The sequence below is a fragment of the Cynocephalus volans genome, chromosome 12, assembly GCF_027409185.1.
Source record: "Cynocephalus volans isolate mCynVol1 chromosome 12, mCynVol1.pri, whole genome shotgun sequence".
Classification (NCBI taxonomy): Eukaryota; Metazoa; Chordata; class Mammalia; order Dermoptera; family Cynocephalidae; genus Cynocephalus; species Cynocephalus volans.
The window spans coordinates 101,607,900-101,613,412 of record NC_084471.1 but is presented as its reverse complement, the minus strand read 5'-3'; the positions used below and the strand labels follow the sequence as shown (position 1 = coordinate 101,613,412).

General features: G+C 44.3%; 1 pseudogene; it reads left to right on the top strand.

The window, feature by feature from the left end:
• Positions 1-978: 978 nt before the first annotated feature.
• LOC134391778 (dermatan-sulfate epimerase-like) lies at positions 979-2,028 on the top strand (annotated as a pseudogene).
• Positions 2,029-5,513: the final 3,485 nt, after the last annotated feature.

Sequence of the window (5,513 nt, the reverse complement as noted above, 5' to 3'; positions counted from 1 at the left end):
TTCCACAGCCTGCAATGGGAGACATTAGTGTCTCACCTGTAATCAACCTATTGGTTGGTCTCTTATTTTTATTGAGACTTGTTCAGTCTGTTAGAAGCTGACTATATGTAAGACCAAAACAGCAGCTTGCAGAACCCTGGCTGTGCAGGTTGAGGATAAATGCCAACTCATTGACAAGCTTAGTGCCGCTGAAAAGGAGTAAACAGATTCTCTACAGAGAATGCCAGGCTAGAGAAAAGTCTAATTATATGCAACCTTACAGATGCTTGCAGAAAGCTGAAGAGCACCAAGTTGAGGCTCATGGAGGAATTAACTTCCATGGCTCAAGAACTGAGAAAAGAGAGATCCAAACTCTCAGACAAAAACAGGCAATAATAGAGATGTTAAAAACTCTAAAGTCCCTAGAAAAGACCATGGGAATCATCACATCACAGGGAGCTTTTCTGGACCTGCCAAGCCAACAAACAAGCAGTGCTGGACTCTTTCCCAAGAGTGGGCCTGGGTCTTATGGCAGCAGTGTTCACCTGACCTCTATTCAGGCCTCTGGAACTGCCAAAGTTTTTAACCACCTCAACTCCATCTCAGGGTCATTGAAGCCAATGGCTCCAGGGGGACCCCTCCCTGGGCTGGAGTTCTTCCACCTTCACATGCTGGATACACTGCAACTATCTCCTTCATGGTTAGTTCCTCCAAATCTAAAGAACATTGAACGTCCTTGAGTGAGGCTAGTGGATGTTACAGACCAAGTAAACTCTAATGAAAGGAAGCCAGATCTTTATCGAGTAGAATGTGATTTCCTAACAGAGCAGCAAAAATAGAAAAACGATTTGGATTCAGGTCCAGTTGCTTGGCAGCTTCATGCATCAGATATTGTGTTGTCCTGAGACTTTTCCCCTTCCGGCTCAGTTTCAGGGCCTGGGCACTGAAATAGTAAAGGATGCTGCACAGTGCATAATCAGAATCATATGATACCAAGCAATGCGAAATTTTCTGTCTGCAGAAACCAACCACTTCTTGAAGGTGATCCTCAAGGCTCTGTGTAACTTTGTCGTGGATGTGGATAAGAGCCAGGCAGATGCAGTGGGCTACGCAGACTGGCGCAGGAACCAGACATTGGGCAGCAGGAAGTCTGTGCTCTGGACGTGGCTGAAGATCTGCTGCACTGTCTGGCGCTCATTGGCCTGCTGCTTGACCCACTCCTGCAGCCGAGCCTTCTCCAGTGTGCCATCTATGAACAACTCCATGTTGCCGCCAAGCAGGCCTTGGCCAGCTCTCCAGGTAGCCGAGCATGTGGTTCCACTGTCTGCCACTGACCCAGTTGGTTTAGAAGCCGCCTTAGAGGACCCCAAGGATCACAGTGCCCGCTGGAATGAAACTTACAGAAACAACCTGGGTGCCTTGGCCATGTTCTGTGTGCTGTATCCTGAGAACACTGGAGCCCGAGACACGGCCAGAGACTACATGGAAGGGACGGCAGCGCGGCCTAGCTGCTGAAGGCTGCTCCTTGGGATGAGGTCCCGCTTGCTCACTCCCTGGTTGGTTTTGCCACTGCTTGTGACTTCTTGTACAACTACCTGAGCAAGACACAACAGGAGAAGTTTCTTGAAGTGATTGCCAATGCCTCGGGATATACGTATGAAATTCATGCAGGAGAGGATGGGATTTCAATACCTGCACAATCACCAGCCCACCAACTGCATGGCTTTGTTCACAGGAAGCCTAGTTCTGATGAATCAAGGGTATCTTCAAGAAGCCTACTTATGGACCAAACAGGTTCTGACCATCATGGAGAAATCTCTGGTCTTGCTCCGGGAGGTGACGGACGGCTCCCTCTGTGAAGAAGTTGCACATGGCAGCTACAACACTAGATCACTCTTCCAGTAGATGTTTCTCATTCAGAGGCACTTTGGCATCAACCACTTTGGCCATCCGTGGCCAAACAAATTAAGGGAAGGTATTTTCACACAAGAAAGCAGGGACTTGGAGAAATCAGAACTGGAGCAGGCAAAGAAATTATTAAAGGAATAAAAGTAGTTCAGTTGTCCCATGCTGCTTCTCGAAGTGTTTGGCTTTGCTAATTTAGTAGTCTGTATACTACTACTGTTAGAAGAAACAAAATCTGTTTTTTTTTTTTTATGTAATGATTTTTCTTAAGAGAAACAAAAGATTTAGATAGGATTGGGTTTTATTAATATTAATTTAATGCTATTAGCAAATTTCAGATGCTGTATTATGGAAAAGACTGAAGCACACAATTCTAAGGAAAACAGAAATTTTTTATTAGTGGTGTAGTCATGCTGAAAAATGAGTGTTGCTAAGTCCTGGTATGATGATGTCAGCTTCCTTGGAGAAGTAGTTCTTTAGTTATGTGAATAGCAGGAACTGTTACTACAGGATCTGGATGGCTATTCAGGTTACCTAGTAAAAAAAGATGGCAGAAGATCATTAAAAACTTAAAAGACATGTTCAGTAGAAAACATATGTCTATGAACGAATATTTCTTTGATGATACTGCTCTCTCCCACATGTAATTGGTTGCTTGTATTTGCATTCATGGGTTGATCAATAAGTCAATTACAGGTTACTTAATATTGTATTTTCCTTATATGGAAAACTGTTGTAGACCCAGTGACTAAACTTTTTAAAATAAAATAATTTATATCCTGAATGTTGATCTCAATACCAAAAAAGATGGGAAATCCAAAATTTGGATATATTCTTGTTTTTTAATAGAAAATTTCTTCAAGTTTATTTTGCTAAATAAACACATTATAATTGAGAAAAAAAATATATGTCCATTTAAGTGTGTGTGTGTGTGTGTGTGTGTGTGTGTGTGTGTGTGTGTGTGTGTCTGTTTGCATGGCTGTTGATATACAAAATCAGAATATGAACTGTTATTTCTTCTAGATTTAAGTATTTTGGTATGTGTCCCATATGAACTTGAATTTACATATATTGGTTTTTGCAATTTGTTACCATCATTATTATTTGAATAAAACTAGGACAGATCTTAAATTTAGTTGTACAATAATATCACCTGCAGAGTGATAAAACAAGGTAATGGTTTACTTATGAGCATCGATTGAAATGTGAATAAGTAAAATCATTAGTATGCTTAGCCAAATGACAAATGTGGTCAGTTAGGTCCACATATGTCTAAAGAGAAAGTCTTACTGTTTGGCCATTAGGTTGCAGAGTTTATTTAACTAAGTAAACAGATCGAAAATCATTCATTTAGAAATTCCTCAATACTTGATTCCTCATTTCACCAAAAAGTAAGAATATATTCCTCTATATCCTTGAAATTTAGCCATTCAGAAACCTACCTGAGATGTGGAAGTCTTTCTGTCCTTATCTCTCGTACATGAACAATAGATCACATTTTATTTTTACCTACTGACTGATGGGACTTAAATCTCTTAAGCTTCTACCTTCACTTTTCTGTGTTATCTAAACATAATTAATTAGATTCCTGTTGTGTATTTTCCCCTGGGTATGCTGCAACAACTTAAGCAAAGGCTGAAGTGTGTGTGTGTGTGTGTGTGTGTGTGTCCGTGTGTGTATGTGTGTGTGTGTGTGTGTGTGTTTTGTGTGTGTGTGTGTGTGTGTGTGTGTGTGTGTGTGTGTGTGTATGTGTGTGTGTCTGGTAACGGGATCGGAACCCTTGGCTTGGTGTCGCCCGCACCGCGCTCAGCCAGTGAGCTCACAGGCCGTCCCTACATAGGATCTGAACCCCTGTCCACAGAGCACCCAGCCACACTCTCCCGAGTGAGCCAAGGGGTCGCCCCCCCCCCCCGTTTTTGTGTGTGACGGATAAGGGGATCGTAACCCTTGGCTTGGTGTCGTCTGCACCGTGCTCAGCCAGTGAGCTCACAGGCCATCCCTACATAGGATCCGATGTATTGATCATGGGATTATTTTTTCTGCTAATGCAGCTCATGTACACAAGGATGATGCACCACCGCAGCGCCTCTCTCTGCTCCGCAGCCGCTTTCAGAGCGGGTGTCGTGGCCGCCTGCGTCGAGTTGGCAGGAATGGCCCACAGGACTGGGGAATGTCACTACAGCAGAGGAAGCAGCGACCCAGTCCGGATGGTGGGAAGTCGTGGGAGTGAGTAGAGGCCCCGCGTGGGTGACGGTGTCACTAGAGGCGGGCCCCTGGCAAAGTTCCGGGCCAGGCCTCAGCATTTCCAGGCAGAACCCGGCCCTTGGGGGGAGCCCCCCCCCCCCCCCCCGCCCCGCGAAGCCGGCGTTGCCAAGGAAGCCGGCGTTGCCAGGGAACCCCGTGTTGTGCGTGGAATTCCGACCGTTTGGATCTGGACTAGTCCCGTGAAGACCTACGTTCCAGGACATTTGGCGGGGTTGTCCGACGGCGCTGGACGCTTTCTTCGGAGCTGACAGGGTCGTTCTCTAAACCCGCAGCGATGTCGTCCTGGCTTGGGGGCCTCGGCGCCGGCGTGGGCCAGTCTCTGGGTCGAGTGTGGGGTGGCCTGGCTTCCGTCACTGGCCAGACTTCAAATCGGACAGAGAACATGCTGAGGGAGGCCATGGAGGACGTGGAAAGTAAGAGCTGGAGCCAGGGGAGGGAGGGCTTTCCTGGGACCCTGGGAACGTCCGACAGCAGACGGGGACAGGTCGCAGACGAGTCCCACCCCGTCCCTTTTTATTACCACTCCTCCTTCAGACGCTTCCCGGTTGGTTTTCTGTGATGCATGACCACGGGGGTCTGCGGGAGGAGTCTGGTTCTCTGCTTTGGGCTACTCTGGAGATCTCAGAGTCAAACTGCGCCCAGGTGGAGTAGACTTTAGTTTCCTTTGGTTCATTCACACCCACCACTTATTCTGCCCTCATTTTGGGGGCGGATCTGAATTTTGACCACCTTCATTTTGTCACAGTTAGAATTGTTAGTGAGACATAGCTGTTTTTCCATTCAGTTATATTTTTACTTACTGTGATGTAAAGTAAAAACATTGTACAGTTCCAGCTGCTTTTAAAAATAACCATTCCAAACAGATGAGGTTGTACTTTGTTTTCTTCAGGGTAGCAATTAGACAGCCAGAGTTTCAAACAAAATGTGTAAACAACCAGAGAAGCAACCCTACCTGTGATTTTTAAAACAAGGGTGTTTTGTCAATATAATTTATTGCATGCTGCTTGTATTTTCTTTTGACTTATACTATAGTTCAGAGAAGTTATTTTTATAATATTAGAGTGCTGTGAGTAATGAAAAAACACTAATACTTAGAAAAAAATAACTCTGTGGATGATAATTTTCTGACAGCATCAATGGTACTATTTTGGCACTACTGGGCTCTGACTTTACTTTTAAATGCAAATGTATAAAACCAGACTGAGCTCATTATTATTTTTATTACGTTATATCTATGTTGCTTTAAATAAGCGTTCTTTTAGTGTATTTTCATTTTTTGTTTACAGGTCATTAATTATTTGATATTAGAAGCAGGAGTTAGAAATAAGGCCTTAACTCCCAGTTGAATAAGTTTCATCTAAAAT